An 18636-nucleotide genomic window follows, 5' to 3' on the forward strand; every position below is an offset into this window, starting at 1 on the left:
GTAATATTTTTTTATCTCGCGATAAACCGCACAAACCGAACCAATCCAAACCGCATTGGTTTGGTTTGGTTTGGATGACTTTTTAAAAATCAACCGAACCAAACCAAACCGCATGCTTTTTTATCTCGCGGTTTGGATGACTTTTTTTCTCAAAACCGAACCAAACCGCACCGCGAACACCCCTACTAACAAGTGCCTTAACGACGGATTTAGATTCTCTCAATTGAAAATTCTCTCAAGTTTTCTCCATTTTCAATCCCCACCATAAAAAAAATACAACAACCACTTTTCTTTATAATTACATTTCACTTTCTCTCTTATATTTGATGGTTGAGATTCAACTTGAGAAAGCTTGAGAGAATTTTCATGGAGAGAATCAAAATCCACTAACGACGTTGTTTAAGGACAAAAACAAAAAAGCAAGAAAAAAAGAAAAAAATATATAATGTGACTATCACAAAATCCTCATATCCGGATAAAAAAGTTCATTTGCTAAAACTTGTTTTATGTCTCAGAATATTGAAAAATATGGACAGGCCTTGACCTATAATCATCGCAATGCAACAAAAACGGTATTTTTCCTACCAATGTGTACTATTGATTTATCTGTGAACAGCTCAACATAAACTTGAAATTACTATGCCACAAAATATTGCTACCTCCAAAACAAATTTTCTGTTAGAAAAACAAAAGCCAGCAATGTCTGCAATTGATTGTATGCATTCAGTACTCATGGTCACGAGTGAAAAAGTTTATGATTTATAGTATGTTTGGATTCACATCTGAGTAAATATTCTCGCTTTCTAATGTCTAATCGTATTAGTTTTGATAAGCTAAAGTTTATAGCTTCTATGTTTTCGCTCATCTTCATCTGAAAATGCAATTTTCCAAACACATGCTCGGTGAATATCCTATGTTGTTATACAAAAATCTTATAATAGTGATATAAAAATACAAACTAAAGAGAAAGCATGATAATCACTAGCTTACTTGAAAATATTATTTCTTTGCCCTGCCCATAAAGACTTATGCACACCTGATTACCAGAAGATAAGATCAGGAGTACACACACATGAAGAAAATAATGATCCAAGGATTCTAACAAAATGAAGCAGACTTTTAGCAAAACAAACTTCTCTACGTTTAGGTTCAATGAACATCTTCAATGTGGATAACTTTTGAGTATTGAAACAGCAAGGGAAATTTCGAATGCACGGATTTTTTTTTTAGCATTGTCTATTGAATACATTTTCGCTTCTAGTACTCTCTCCACACAATCAATTTCCATAAGCTTTGCCTAGGCGTTTATCTTATGATAAATACGAAGTGCAACCACTCTATGACCTCCAAAAGTTGTAGTTGTTTGCTTCCAATTATTCCATTGATGAGTTTGGCTTAAACAGTCCAAAAGAACAACTTAAATATTGTCAACACTCAGTTTCCTAAAGTGAATTTACATAATTGGAATTCAAGAAAGTATACTTCGTTAATTGCTTGTCTATTCAACTTGTCTTAAAGTTTCCCGCTGATTGACCCAGGTGGATCAAGTGACTACTGACCTCTATATGGTTCTAATCACAATTTATGCTAGTATTATTCAAACATATAATCCAGAAAATGATGTTTTTCTAATTACTTGTACTTTTGAGTTCTGTGTGATACAATGTGGATCATTCAGAATTATTTTAATGCTCAGAGATAAATGATCATCTGGGCCGGCTCAAGGGTCAAGTGGTTCAAGTTAGAGTTTAAGCCTCAAAATTTTGAACTACACAAAGGCTTTAAAATAAACTAGTTTAGTGATTTCTTTTTTTTTTTGAGGCAAGCAAACAGAACTCATTTCATTAACAATAATATCATGAATACGCCTTGCAATTGTATAAAAATTGAGGACTAGTTGTATATGTGGCCACACTAGCTGTTATGAAACATGGCATCCATTGATGAAGGAGAGAAAAGCTTATGAAATTCTTTCTATTGATGGAAAATGAAAATTACAATGTGAGAAAGTTAACCCACTTATGGGGAGGTTACACCTATATATACTAATAGGACTAGTACTCCTTGTAACTAAACTATGTATCTCTAATAGTCCCCCTCAAGTTGGAAGGCGTTCAAAAACACATCCAACTTGAAACGAGAAAATACAAGGAAAGATGCCGGAAATACATCGGCTAAGAAAAATATCAAACAAGTGTTCATCCAACAAGAAGCAACCACAACTCAAGGTTGAACCAATTGAAGGAAGGAGCACCGGTAGAAGCCAATATCAACAAAGCCAATTAAGGCACAACGCTTAACCATCAAGAGTGTTCAATCACTTAAGATAGAAGCACAAGACAAGAAATACAAGGATATCCAAAAAACAATGATGATATCCAAAAAGAAGTGCAAGGAAGAGCCATAGTCTACAATGGAAGGAGGTCATATACAAGACCAAGGTTCCAAAGATAAAAGTGATGCCCTTCCAATGCCGAGCCGAGACAAGAAAAACCAAATGCAAGGAAGAGCCATAGTCAACAATGGAAGGAGGTCATATGTTGAACAAACTTCACACCAAAAGTACCATGAAGCAACAAGACCAAGCTTCCAAAGATAAAAGTGATGCCCTCCTATGCCAAGCCGAGACAAGAAAAACCAAAAGCAAGCCAATAGAGATGCATAGCCATGTGATGTGTCTTCAAATCATAGAAAACAAAACCATGTTGATGCATTCAAACCATAGGCCAAAACCAATGCTTCCAATAATGAAGCACTCCAAATAACGATCCCGGACAAAGAAACCGAGGAAAAGTAATCAATCCAAGAATCTTCCAACAATCCAAAACTGAGCCAAAAACATAAACCTCACCAAATACAAAACCAATGGCATGAAAGTGCCATGTAGAGCTCATAAAGGAAGGGAGCCGAGTGGTAAAGACAATCTGCCAAAAACTAGCACAATTGTGCATCCACAAAACTACTAATGAAGAAAGCCAGAAGCAAGCATCTAAATCATATTCAATCAACAAACAACAACTAAGAGCAGCATTCAACAATGTGCTCAAGAATTGTATAGAATCCGAATATCTTGTTTTATGAATCTCTAATGCCCTCAAACAATGAATTTGAAAAGTGAGCCTCAGAACCATCTCAAAAAACAATATCGAAAGTCTCAAAGTCAATATCCAAAAATGATGAATGAGTACTAATAGTCCCCCTCAAAGTGGGAAAGTTTACCAATTTGAGTTTGAAAAACAATGAAAAGTGCAATTGATTCTTACTAGGTAACCAAAGCAGCTTCTGAACCAAACAGCTTCTGAACCAAACAGCTTCTGAACCAAACAGATTCTGAACCAAACAGCTTCTAAACCAAACAGCTGCTGAACCAAACAGCTTCTGAACACAAAAAACAGCTTCTGAACAGCTTGTGCAAGAAATAACAGAAGCATGAAGCAAATCCAGATTCAAAGAAATCCTTCAAACAACATACATACACGTGCGAAAGCAGATTCAAATCGAATCAAGGACGATCGGATCGAAAATCAAGACCGAATTGCAAACTGAAGCAAAACCACAAACTGTAATGGAATGCGATGTAAACAGAGTCGCGATCGCAAGAACATGAGAAATCAAATTGCGAAATCGCGATATTCAGAAACAGGAAATTGCAATCGATGGAGAATTCGAACAAGACATACGAATCGCACGTGAAATCGAAGTTGAAATTGATCAAGAAATTTCGAAACCCTGGGATTTGGGGGAAAATGACGAAAACGAACACAGATCAATTATGAAATTGAATGAGAACAGGATTTCGATCAAGAAATCGTAACCGAATTTGAAGATTGAAGGATGAAGGACTGAATAGCAGAAGAAAAAAAAACGAAAAAGCAAGAACAGGACGCAGAGGAAACTGATTCAGAAAAGAAAGGAAAAGAAAAAAAGGAATAAGAAAGGAAGAACGGAAAAGGAAAATGGAACAAAGCTGAGAAAATAATTTTCTTGAGAAAAATGCAGCTGAAAATCCTTCAAGGAGGATTCCAAATTTGCTCTGATACCATGTTATGAAACATGGCATTCATTGATGAAGGAGAGAAAAGCTTATGAAATTCTTTCTATTGATGGAAAATGAAAATTACAATGTGAGAAAGTTAACCCACTTATGGGGAGGTTACACCTATATATACTAATATGACTAGTACTCCTTGTAACTAAACTATGTATCTCTAATACTAGCCAACCTGTGATTCTAAGCCACTGCATCAGCTTGCCTCTTAGAAAAAAACTATCAATGAGTTTTGACAAAAACCATCCTCGAGCCTAAAACAATTATGCAAAATATATAGGTAGTCCTTTTATGGATTATTGAAACGGTCCACCACAATCTTAGAGTCTAATTTAAAAATAATGTCATTAATGTTGAAGTCCTTCATCCACAGAATATCATGATATAAGCCATAAGCCTCACCTTCTGGGACACCCAATTTGATTTTTTTTGCCGACACAAACATACTGTTTTCATCTCGAAGACACATACCGAGGCCTTACTGTTGGAACAAAATGTGTTTAACAATGAACCTTAAAGAGTTTTGATGATAACAAGGTATTAAAAATTGTAAATTGGACTAGCTAATATTTGTTCAAGTGTACAGGACCATAATTATAAAGTTACATCATCATTGGTTCTGAATGAGCAAATAAAGAGCAAAGGAAACAACAAAAATTTGAAGCTTGGACGCTCCTGAAGGCAACTTGTTACTGAAGAGAAAAAGCGCTCCTGAAGTTAAGTCGCTTCTGAAATAAGGATAGTGCTCCTGAAGACAAGAAGTCCAGAAGTCATATCATCAGAAGCTGCATCATCAGAAGCTGCCTCATCAGAAGCTATTTCACCAGAAGCTGAATCTCAACTGGATTTGCAAAAGATTCAAGAATTGAAGAATTATCAATGCAAAAGCTGTCTATTGGATTCGAAAACACAAACAAAGGATTAGTGGAATTTTGCAACGGTCATTTCAAAGGTGTTTGAAGGCTTGTGCTTGCAATTTGGACGAAAGCGTTGACATTGTACTTTGTACGAATTGTACAACCACGTTCTCCACTACTCTGTTTTGTGTCCACGCTACAAGACAAGAAAACAGCTCCAGAATACGGTTACGCCTGCTTAGATGTTCCTTTGGATAAGGAATGGATTTCAAATTTGTTCTTCATAGGACAACAACCAAATCAGGCAAAAGATCATTGGTGAAAGATCAAGCTTCAACAACGACTCTTTGGTGTGCTGGCAATTTCACAACGTCTCTTTCACACCTCTATATAAAGGAGTGAAGACCTAGAGATTTGGTAATGCAAGAACGCTGAACGAAAGACTCACAAGATTTTCACAAGTACCAAACCTCTGCTGAAATTGTTCTGCATTCACTTAGAATTTCTGTGTCTCAAAGTCATATCTTAGAAATTCTTAAGTCCATTGAGTCTGTATCTGATTTGTATTGTGAGCACCTCTGATTGTATATCAAGTGTTCAACCTTAAACAATTTTCTGTGTAATTTTGTTTAGTTAGGAAGTCTCTTGCAGTTGTGCTTGAGCAGGAAGTCTCTTGATTGTGTTCTTGAGCAAAGGAAGTCTCTAGCTTGTGTGCTTGAGCAAAGGAAGTCTCTTGCTTGTGTGCTTGAGCATTTGTAATCAGATATTACTCATAGTGAAATCTCCTTGGAAATGCAAGGGGGACTGGACTACTTCCGGATTGTGGAAGGAACCAGTATAATTGCTTTGTGTCGTTCTTCTTCTCTCTCTCTGTTTTATTCCGCTGCATTTAGATTCTGATTATCACTTCAGAAGCTGTCTCATCTAGCTTCTGATCAGTGTATTCAGTTGTTTAGGAGAAACGAAGAATTTTTCAAAACACAATTCAACCCCCCTTCTTGTGTTTTTCTCACCTTCAATTGGTATCTAGAGCCTTGGTCTGTTGTGTAACACTTAACCGTGCAACAGTCAAAGATCTGAGAAAAACATGACTACTCCTCCTCCTAATGGTTCTGGTTCTAGTGATACTAGCTATAAAAATGTCTCACATGATTATAGTGATAGTAAGAAAACCAGTGTTGGAAAAGTTCCAAAGTTCAATGGAGATGCTGAAGAGTTCTCTTGGTGGAAGACCAATTTTTACAGTTACATCATGAGCCTAGATGAAGAATTATGGGATATTCTGGAAGATGGTGTTGGTGATTTAGTCCTTGATGAAGAAGGAGCTGCTGTGGATAGAAAGAAACATACTCCAGAACTGAGGAAACTCTACAAGAAGCATCATATTATCAGAGGAGCTCTTGTCACTGCCATACCCAAAGCAGAATACATGAAGATGAGTGACAAATCCACTGCTAAAGCTATGTTTGCTTCTCTCTGTTCAAATTATGAAGGGAGCAAGAAGGTCAAAGAAGCAAAGGCTCTCCTGCTTGTACATCAGTATGAGTTATTCAAGATGAAGGATGATGAAACTATTGAGGAAATGTACTCAAGGTTTCAAACCTTAGTTTCTGGGCTACGGATTCTAAAGAAGAGCTATGTTGCTTCTGATCATGTAAGCAAGATACTCAGAAGCTTACCTGCCAGATGGAGACCAAAGGTGACTGCCATTGAGGAAGCTAAAGATTTAAACACTTTAAGTGTCGAAGATCTTGTTAGTTCTCTCAAAGTTCATGAGTTAAGTCTTAATGAACATGAGTCTACTAAGAAGAGTAAATCAATAGCTCTTCCATCCAAAGGCAAGTCATCAAAAGCTCTCAAAGTAGTTGAATCTGAAGAGGAAGAACAGTCAAGTTCAGATTCTGAACCAGACACTGCTGAAATGGCCATGCTCTCAAACAGACTTCAATATCTGGCCAAGAAGAACATAAAGTTTCTCTCCAGAAGGGGTAACTCCAGAAGCTCAAAGAAAGAAGATCAGAAGGGATGCTTCAACTGTAAGAAGCCTGGACACTTCATTGCTGAATGCCCTGATCTTCAAAGAGAAAAGTCAAAGGACAAGTCAAAGAGGTCTACATTCAAACCAAGCAAACTCAAGAAGCAGATTAAGCAGAGTTTAATGGCAACCTGGGATGATTTGGGTAGTGAATCTGGATCTGATAAAGAGGAAGCTGATGAAGATGCAAAGGTAGCTGTTGGGTTGGTAGCAACAGCAACTTCAGAAGCTGGATCAGATTCAGACTCAGAAGATGAAAACGAGGTATATTCCAAAATTCCCAGAGATGAACTTGTTGAGTCACTTAAAGAACTTCTTACACATTTTGAAGTAAGAACCAATGAGTTGAAGGATTTAAAAGAAAAATATGCTGATTTGGTACAACAGCAAAAATCAACTCTATTGGATCTGAAAGCTTCTGAACAAGGACTTAGGGGCTTTGACTTCATGTGTAAAACATATGAAGATCAGCTCAGGTTCTTATGTCAGAAGCTACAAGAAAAGTGTAATGAAAAACCTTTAAGTAACCATGAAATTGCTCTTGAAGATTTTATTATATCTGGCATTGACAGAAGCAGAGTAGCTTCTATGATTTATAGCATTTACAAGAACAATGGCAGAGGAATTGGTTTTCCAGAAGTGAAACTTGAGAAAACCAATCTAAAATCTTGTTGTGAATGCATCAAGGAAGGTCTGAAAACATTCTTTGTACCAGAAGGGGCTGAGATGGAAACTGTTGTTCAATCAGAACCTGAAGCTTCTAGTCCTAAGGCTAAGATTACTTCAACGCCAAAGAACTCTAAGTCAAAAGCTATGATCAAATCTGATTCCAAGACTTCAAAGGTCAGGATCCTGAAAAGATCAGAACCTATTCCTCAGAGTCTGGTGAAACCAAAATCTGGGGTTCTGAAGTCTAAGTTTCAGAAGAAGATAGTTACTGCTTCTGAAGTACCAAAACCTAAGGTGATGGTTAATCAGAAGCAACCCAACTCACAGCACAAGGTACAAGAAGTGAAGAGTAAAGCCTTAAGTACTAACCTTCCAGGACCCATAGAACAATGGGTACCTAAATCTAAAAATGTCAATGATGCAGGTATGTCTAAGAGCAGTGCCAAAGCAAAGATCATGGTACCTAGACAGCGGTTGCTCAAGACACATGACAGGAGACAAGTCCATGTTCCTCAGCCTAACAATGAAAGAGGGAGGAAATGTGAAATTTGGAGGCAACCAGTCAGGCAAGATCATAGGTACAGGAACTATTGGTAATTCCTCTACCTCAATTAATAATGTATGGTTGGTAGATGGTCTTGAACATAACCTTTTGAGCATTAGTCAATTTTGTGATAATGGTTATGATGTGCTTTTTGAAAAACCCAACTGTACAGTAATCAACAAGGAAGACAAATCCATTGTGTTCAAGGGAAAGAGAGTTGACAATGTCTATAAAATCAATTTTTCTGAACTGGCTGATCAGAAGGTGATTTGCCTACTATCAGTGAATGATAAGAAATAGATGTGGCACAGAAGGTTGGGACATGCTAACTGGAGGTTAATCTCTAAGCTTAGTAAGTTACAACTTGTGAAAGGGCTACCAGACATTGACTATCATTCAGATGCACTCTGTGGTGCATGTCAGATAGGGAAAATTGTGAAATCATCTTTTAAAACCAAAGACATTGTTTCAACCTCAAGACCTTTAGAATTACTCCATATTGATTTATTTGGACCAGTGAGTACTGCATCCTTATATGGAAGTAGATATGGATTAGTCATTGTTGATGATTACAGCGGATGGACTTGGGTGAAATTCATAAAGAGTAAAGATGTTGCGTGTGATGTATTCAGTAGCTTCTGCACTCAAATTCAATCTGAAAAAGAATCAAAAATTTTGAAAATCAGAAGTGATCATGGTGGAGAATTTGAAAATGAGCCATTTGAAGCTTTTTGTGAAAAACATGGAATTTTCCATGAATTCTCTTCTCCTAGAACACCACAACAAAATGGAGTTGTAGAGAGAAAGAATAGAACTTTACAAGAAATGGCCAGAACCATGATTCATGAAAACAATTTACCAAAACATTTTTGGGCAGAAGCAGTGAATACAGCATGCTATGTTCAAAACAGGATCTATATTAGACCTATTTTGGAGAAAACAGCATATGAAATCTTTAAAGGAAGAAAACCCAATATCTCTTACTTTCATCAATTTGGATGTACATGTTACATTCTGAACAACAAGCTCTACCTAAAGAAATTTGATGCCAAGGCCCAAAGAGGAATCTTTTTAGGTTACTCTGAAAGGTCAAAGGCATACAGAGTGTATAATTCAGAAACACTCTGTGTTGAAGAATCTATGCACGTTAAATTTGATGACAAGGAGCTTGAAGATAAAACTTCAAAGCAAGGTGAAAGTTTTGCAGAGATACAGGTTCCTGAAGCTACTCCAGAACCTGATCAGATAGCTGAGTCTGAAGATAGTCCAGAAACTGAACCCACATCAGAAGCACAAGATGAAGCTGCTTCTGATGAAGCACAAGATGGCTCACATCAAGCAGATCCTCCCAGAAACACATTCAAACACAAGTCTTCACATCCTGAGGAGCTAATCATTGGAAACAAAGATAGTCCAAGAAGAACAAGATCACATTTCAGACAAGAAGAGTCAATGATTAGACTAATCTCAATGATTGAACCTACAACAGTTGATGAAGCACTTTCAGATGATGGATGGATCCTAGCTATGCAAGAAGAGTTGAATCAATTTCAAAGAAATAATGTGTGGGATCTGGTACCCAAACCTCAGCACAAGAACATTATTGGAGCAAAATGGGTATTCAGAAACAAGCTGAATGAGCAAGGTGAAGTAACAAGAAACAAAGCCAGGCTTGTTGCACAAGGGTATAGTCAACAAGAAGGCATTGATTACACTGAAACGTTTGCTCCAGTTGCAAGATTGGAAGCAATCAGGTTACTTCTTTCCTATGCAGTTAATCATGGCATAATATTATATCAAATGGATGTCAAGAGTGCATTTCTAAATGGTGTCATAGAAGAAGAAGTGTATGTCAAACAACCTCCTGGATTTGAGGATATTAAATATCCTGACCATGTTTTTAAACTGAAGAAATCACTATATGGCTTGAAACAAGCTCCCAGAGCTTGGTATGATAGACTAAGTAATTTCTTAATCAAAAATGATTTTAAAAGAGGACAGGTTGATACTACACTCTTCAGAAGGACCCTTGAGAAAGATATTCTTGTTGTGCAAATATATGTTGATGATATAATATTTGGTTCTACTAATGCATCTCTTTGCAAGGAATTTTCTGAGTTAATGCAGGATGAATTTGAAATGAGCATGATGGGAGAGCTGAAGTTCTTCCTGGGCATTCAAATCAATCAATGCAAAGATGGAGTCTATGTTCATCAATCAAAGTACACAAAGGAGCTTCTGAAGAAGTTCAAACTTGAAGATTGTAAAGTGATGAACACTCCAATGCACCCTACGTGCAACTTAAGCAAAGAAGATGAAGGAGCTAAAGTAGATCAGAAGCTGTATAGAGGTATGATTGGTTCTTTGTTATACCTCACTGCATCTAGGCCAGATATTTTATTCAGTGTATGCTTGTGTGCAAGATTCCAATCAGATCCTAGAGAATCTCATATGACTGTTGTCAAGAGAATCTTCAAGTATTTGAAGGGAACAACTAATCTTGGACTCCTTTATAGGAAATCCTTAGATTATAAGCTAATTGGATTCTGTGATGCTGATTATGCTGGTGATAGGATTGAAAGAAAGTCAACCAGTGGCAACTGTCAATTTCTGGGTGATAATCTTATATCCTGGGCTAGCAAAAGACAAACAACTATTGCTATGTCTACAGCAGAAGCAGAATACATTTCAGCTGCAAGTTGTTGTACACAACTACTTTGGATGAAACATCAGTTGGAAGATTATCAGATAACTGCTAACAGTATTCCCATTTATTGTGATAATACTGCTGCTATTTGTTTGTCTAAAAATCCAATTTTGCATTCAAGAGCTAAGCACATTGAAATCAAACACCATTTTATCAGAGATTATGTTCAAAAAGGAATTTTAGATATACAATTCATTGATACTGAAAATCAATGGGCTGATATATTTACTAAGCCTTTAACTGTTGAAAGATTTGATTTTATAAAGAAAAATTTGAACATGCACTTTGTATCTGATTAAAATGCTTGCTTGCTCCTGAATAGGGTTTTAGGTTCTGAAGTCAGTTCAGAAGCGGTAGTCCATCAGAAGCTCTTTATTGAGGTTCTGAGGAAAACTCGCTTCTGATGATGACGTCAGCATCTGAAGTCCAAAAGCTGGATTTGTTGCTTCTGAATAGTTGAATTAGTGGAAACGTTGGAAGTTACCTTTTAAAAAGTCACTTCTGGCCCACTAACTTGGTAGTTACTCTGTGAACTTCTTACGTGGCCTGTATGTGTTGGTGTATAACTAAAAGGGCAATGATGATTTAATAGCTTTGAAAGTACTTTTCACGCGCCCCCAATTTTGTCATTAATGTTATGTTTGTTTGTCTCTTTTGAATTGCAATCGTTTTACTTTTAACACTTTGACAATTCACTCACTCACAACAAACACATTTGCTCTCAAACCTCTTGCGAAGTAAGCGCATTCTCTCAACCTTAGAACCCTAAAATCTTCATCTTCTTCAAATCTTCGTCAATCATCAAATGGCATCATCAAGCTCAAAAGTTTCAGAATCTACATCAAACAAGCAAAGCGTATCAGAATCTGGGTCCATCTACAAAGAAAAGACTATGGATATTCCATGGAAATCCTTAATCGTCCAAGTAGAATCGCCAGTGGACTTCACTTCACTCAAGAAGTACGAAGTGGACATGGAAGGCTATGTAGAAACTCAGAAACTGTCTGGATACTTCAACATGCTAAATGGGCCAACGTATGTGAACTTGGTCAAAGATTTCTGGTTAAGGGCTGGAATCGTCAATAGAAAGCCTGTGAAGGCAGCAGATAAACCAGCTGGGTCGAAGAAAGGAAAGAAGGAGATTGAGTTGAATCCCACTTCCTTCAGTAGCCTTGAGATAAGGTCTGAAGTGATGGGTATTCCCGTAATCATCACAGAGGAGATAATTGCTAAAGCTTGTAGAATGGATGCAGAAGGAAGATTTCAAGAAATAGTTAAAAAGGATGATGTCCTGCTGCAAAACTACTACAACACTCTTCTGGGTGGTAACAAAGATGCTAAGCCTTCTGAAATGGAGATTCACAACAGAATGTTGGTGAAATTCAGTAACGATTGCTTCTTTCAAAGAGCAGGTGGGTCTGATCAACCCAACAACCAACAGAAGCTAGCAATCTATTTCATGACCAATCTGGAAAAGATAAACTTCCCAAGATATGTATTGGATCATCTCTGCTGGGCTATTAATGAAGGCACAGTCAAAGGAAGGAAACAAGTGCCCTATGGAAGATTGCTCTCTGAGATCTTTTATCAAGGGAGAGTGCTGGATTTATTGAGAAGAACAAGGGATGCTTCTGATAAATGCTTCGAAGTTTCTACTGCAGAAAAGACTATCAGTAGCAAGACTTTGCATTCAATGCACTTTTTCAAGACAGCTCCTAAGGATGAGAAGTGGTTGGAGATGACCACAGAAGAATCTGAGATTATCAGGGACTTTCCTTCCTTATGTAATCCTGAACACTTAGCTAGATTAGTAGCTGAGTACGTCTTGGAGGATGATGCAAGTTCTCAGGAGGAAGCTGCTCTTGCTAAAGGGAAAGGCAAGAAGGCCAAGGCAGTTGCTGTGTTAGAAGCTGCTGTTTCTGATGCACCTAAAGGGAAGAGGGCCAGAACTAGTTCAGAATCTGTTGCTGCTCCTACTAAAGGAAAGAGGGCCAGAACTAGTACTGAGTCAGAAGCTGCTATTGCTAAATCTGAAAAGCAAAAAGTTGCTAAGTCTGAAGCTAAACCTGTTTCTATCAAGGATAAAGGAAATATGCAGAAGGTTGGTGCTGCTTCTATTCCTCAGAAAAGAAGAAAAGGTAAGGCAGATTTAGTAATCACTGAAGAGCAGCTGCAGGAAGCTCTTCAAGAAATAGAGAAAGAAGAGGCTGATCCTAAGCTAAAGAAGAAGAAGGCTCCCCTTCAACTTGTGAGTCCTATGGTTGAGATGACTCCAATAAGGAAAAGGATGGCAGATGAACGTGCTTCTGATCTTATTTCAGACAAAAAGGATCTAAAAACACAATACAATCATCAAAGAGATGAAAAGCTCAAGGCTCTGGGTATGGAAGATTGTGATAGGTACTTCAAAGAGAAATTGGCTGAAGTAAGAGCCATTGCTGGTAAGTCTACTGAAGACAATGAGGATGAAGAAATGATGATTTTTATGGAAGATGCTCCAGAAGAGGGAATTTCAGAAGTAGTTCCTCAAGCTGCTGGTCCACAGAAGATCACTTCTGAAGCTGGCCCTGCAGCTGAGGTAATCCAGATTCCAGTCACCTCTATCCCCATTTCACCTTCTTCACCATCAGTACCTGAACCAATAGAAGACACTTCTGTCTTAGACAATCTTGCTCTCCACTACTCAGGCGAGTTACCTATAGACAAGTTTAACTCAGAAAAAGCCTCTGAAACAACTCCAGAAGCAGCTGCTTCTGAAAATGTTGTTTCAGAAAACCCCCATCAACACACACCTGAACCACATAAACCCACATCACCCCCACAATCACCAATAGCTACCATTGACCCCCAACTCAACACTCAAACATCAACTTCACCACAACAACCACCAACTGAAATTGAACACTCCCCAGAACCAACTCCTATGGATGTTGACATCTCTCAAGTCAATGTTCAAGCCTCAACCTCTACCACACACATTGCTTCTGACCAGCCTTCATCTTCAAACATACAAACACACTTTACCATTCCAGTTCCTAACCCTGTTCAAGATTTGGAAATCAGTGATTCTGATCTTGAAACCCTTGAACAACCACCCACAAACATCCTGGAATCTGGATATATTAATTCTGAGCTTCTGACAATCCTTAGTCAATTGCATAATCTGGTGGATCAAAGAAGGACAATTGATCTCACAAGTGCATATGAAGACTCTTGGGCATCTCTTCAGAACCGGGCAGCTGAGCTTATTGAAGATATCAAGGCTAAATGCATCAGAGTCAAGCAAGCTTCAGTCAGAAGGCTAATGGAGCATTTGAATCAGAGTCTTAGAGTAAGAAGTTCTACACTGCTCCTGGCAAACCAGCCTTTCTTCTTAGAAACGGATTACTTGACCAGAGAAGCAAGGTTGTGTAAGCTTCTGAAGAAACAGATGGCACAGCAGCAGCAAGAAGCTAGAGAAAGGGAACAAGCTCTTCTCCAGAGGCAACAACAGCTTGAAGAACTGTTGCAAAAGAAAATTGAAGAAATGGAGGAGATGAAGAAACAACAACAAACCAACCCTTAGTTGCACACCTTTGTGTTATTTTTGTTTGTTGTTTGTTTTAAAATTCTTAGTCCTTGCTTCTGAAACCATCTTGTTTTATTTTTATGCTTCTGAATGCTTACTGCTTCTGACTGCTTAGCTGCTTCTGATAATTGGATATTCATGTTCATATATTTTGGTCTGTTTTATTTAATTAATTTCTTGTATACTCTCTCTTGTTTGAGTTTTTCTCAAATCTTTTTGTCTTTTATGTTTTTTTATCTTTTTTTTTATAATGACAAAAGGGGGAGTATATGTGACAAGTATTTAAAGGCTCTGAGCCCCATTAATGGCATTTGAAATTTTTGAAGAACTTCTATCATTTTTTTTACCTTATTGGTATAAGCTATGAACGAACGAAGAAGTATCAAAATTCAAGTAAAATTAATTGAACCATTCTTCTTATCTATAAGTTAATTCTTTCAATGATTAATTTTTTTTTAAAAAGCTCTGATAATTTTTTTTTGTGCGAAAAATGAATTTAATTAACCTGGATAGAACTTAGAGGGAGCTTACAAACCTCACCTTAAAGACTATCAGACTCAGGGGGAGTTTGAGCTTACAAACCTCAGACTCTGAGCTTACAAACCTCAGAACCCCAAAGTCAACTTGTTAATTAGATTAACAACAATTGATCAATTTTAAATACTTTTGTTTGTCATCATCAAAAAGGGGGAGATTGTTGGAACAAAATGTGTTTAACAATGAACCTTAAAGAGTTTTGATGATAACAAGGTATTAAAAATTGTAAATTGGACTAGCTAATATTTGTTCAAGTGTACAGGACCATAATTATAAAGTTACATCATCATTGGTTCTGAATGAGCAAATAAAGAGCAAAGGAAACAACAAAAATTTGAAGCTTGGACGCTCCTGAAGGCAACTTGTTACTGAAGAGAAAAAGCGCTCCTGAAGTTAAGTCGCTTCTGAAATAAGGATAGTGCTCCTGAAGACAAGAAGTCCAGAAGTCATATCATCAGAAGCTGCATCATCAGAAGCTGCAGAAGTCATATCATCAGAAGCTGCATCATCAGAAGCTGCCTCATCAGAAGCTATTTCACCAGAAGCTGAATCTCAACTGGATTTGCAAAAGATTCAAGAATTGAAGAATTATCAATGCAAAAGCTGTCTATTGGATTCGAAAACACAAACAAAGGATTAGTGGAATTTTGCAACGGTCATTTCAAAGGTGTTTGAAGGCTTGTGCTTGCAATTTGGACGAAAGCGTTGACATTGTACTTTGTACGAATTGTACAACCACGTTCTCCACTACTCTATTTTGTGTCCACGCTACAAGACAAGAAAACAGCTCCAGAATACGGTTACGCCTGCTTAGATGTTCCTTTGGATAAGGAATGGATTTCAAATTTGTTCTTCATAGGACAACAACCAAATCAGGCAAAAGATCATTGGTGAAAGATCAAGCTTCAACAACGACTCTTTGGTGTGCTGGCAATTTCACAACGTCTCTTTCACACCTCTATATAAAGGAGTGAAGACCTAGAGATTTGGTAATGCAAGAACGCTGAACGAAAGACTCACAAGATTTTCACAAGTACCAAACCTCTGCTGAAATTGTTCTGCATTCACTTAGAATTTCTGTGTCTCAAAGTCATATCTTAGAAATTCTTAAGTCCATTGAGTCTGTATCTGATTTGTATTGTGAGCACCTCTGATTGTATATCAAGTGTTCAACCTTAAACAATTTTCTGTGTAATTTTGTTTAGTTAGGAAGTCTCTTGCAGTTGTGCTTGAGCAGGAAGTCTCTTGATTGTGTTCTTGAGCAAAGGAAGTCTCTAGCTTGTGTGCTTGAGCAAAGGAAGTCTCTTGCTTGTGTGCTTGAGCATTTGTAATCAGATATTACTCATAGTGAAATCTCCTTGGAAGTGCAAGGGGGACTGGACTACTTCCGGATTGTGGAAGGAACCAGTATAATTGCTTTGTGTCGTTCTTCTTCTCTCTCTCTGTTTTATTCCGCTGCATTTAGATTCTGATTATCACTTCAGAAGCTGTCTCATCTAGCTTCTGATCAGTGTATTCAGTTGTTTAGGAGAAACGAAGAATTTTTCAAAACACAATTCAACCCCCCTTCTTGTGTTTTTCTCACCTTCACTTACATCATTGCCATAAAAAGCATAGTTTTTTTTTTAACGTGTCTTAAAATGGAAAGCAACGATGGTATATTGAAGAAGTCTAGAAAGATTTTAAACAGATGAAATTGAAGAAAAAAGATTGAACATTCCAAATAAGTGTGTGTGGATTAGTGAATAAGGAAGATGCGACAACAAGTTCTTCATTGTCCAAGGTAGCGGGGGGGGGGGGGGGGGGGGGGGGGTTCTTTGTTCTGAGTTCTTTATTAATCCCATCGACTAATGTCGTAAGCGAACCTAAGTAGCTCACATATAAATTGATAGGCAACCCAACCATTTCTAAATTATTCTGAGCTGTGTGATAATGACATAGTGACTATCATGTACTAGGCTTGTTGACGCTAATGATGGGGAGAAATTACAGATGTCAAGTCTTACTTTTGACATTTGTAATATTTCTTCGTCGTTAGCTTCTCAATGCCGGCAACTTTTGCAAGAGTCGTTGGTGGGGCTCTTCAATTCTAGTTAATTTTTTCATCTATATAATTCACTAAATTTTTATCTCAAACTTTACACTAAAAAGGAAAGATATTTGAGAAAGTTATCAAACTTTACACTAAAATACAATTTCATTTACACTACAAAAATTGATAAAAATAAATGGCATACACTGAAGAGGAATTGTGGGGGATGTATCGGTCTCACTTTCTGTGGAAGGAAAATTTCAATGACATGTTTAATCTTCTTGCATTGAGATATTGAAGAAACCAAAAAAGATTATAAACATGCAATTGAAGAGAAAAATTAAACATTCCAAATAGGTGTTTGTGTGTGGGAGTGAATAGGAAAATTGTGACCAAGCCCACATCGACTAATGCAGCAAACGAAACCAAACAGAACACATATAAAATGAAAAGGTTGCAATACAGAGCATTAGTGTAACGATCGACTACAAAACATTTCATTTGCTAGTTTGCAACATTGAGAGGTTGTTGGTGTTGAAGTGGTTGTCGGTACTGAGGGCCACTTCAACATCCACATTCTTCTTATTGTTTGGCGCTTGCACTATAATATTAGTTCAATAAATATTTGTTAATAAGTACGTGTTTACTTCAATTAACCCGTTTTCCACTAAGCATAAGATTAATCCTTCAAAAATAAAAATTTTAATTGGGACTGTTAGTATTTGGTATCAAATTTTTTTTCTCTCCATGAAGGTAAGTACGACCATTGTTGATGGTCTTACTCTCTTTAAAATTTGAATTCTTGTCCCTCGTTTTTTAAGTGATATTTTTTGGGACATTTTTTTATGTTAAGAGTTTAAAATGTTATTAATTTAAAATTTAATTTAAAGTATTTTTAGGTGCTCATGATATTTAATTTAAGTTATAAATTAATTAATTAATTAAAATTAAAGATTGAATAATTAAACTATGAAACTAATGATATTTTAAGGTCGTATTAATGTCATGTTATAGAACAAGGTCGCTTAAAGCATCCACAATGGTACTCCCTCCGTCCCATATTAGATGACCTAGTTGACTCCGACACACGTACCAATGCATATGTTTTACCTTTGATATCTTCAATTCTCTACTAAAAAAAATTATAAAAATTTAATATTTTAAAAATATTCATCGAGACGAATCCAACAATATCTTACATGATATTATTTATCTTTGTGAATTAGTAGAAAAATATTGTCAAAGTATGTTAAGTCAATATTGCCCGTTCCTTAACAGGGACTCATTTTTTCTTCCTCCAATGGAGGGTCCTTAACGGGGGGCGGTCCTTGTTAGGTAAGGACCCCCATTGGAGATGTTCTAAGGACTCCAATTAAAAGTACTTAAATATGTCTCACTAATAAGGACTCCAATTTAAAGTACTTAAAATATTACTTCTTTTGCATGTGGGACCAACTACTATATATTTTATTACTTCTTTTAAACGTGGGATTCGTTAGTTGCCCAGAAGAGAGTGTCCTTATATAGTTGCATGTTGCTTAATAGAGACTCATTTTTTCTTCCTCCAATGGGGGTCCTTAACGGGGATTGGTCTTTGTTAAGTAAGGACCCCCATTGAAGATGCTTTTAGAAAATTAGA

The sequence above is a fragment of the Medicago sativa genome, chromosome 8 (assembly GCF_051527215.1).
Source record: "Medicago sativa cultivar Bolivia chromosome 8, Bolivia_mono, whole genome shotgun sequence".
Taxonomy (NCBI): domain Eukaryota; kingdom Viridiplantae; phylum Streptophyta; class Magnoliopsida; order Fabales; family Fabaceae; genus Medicago; species Medicago sativa.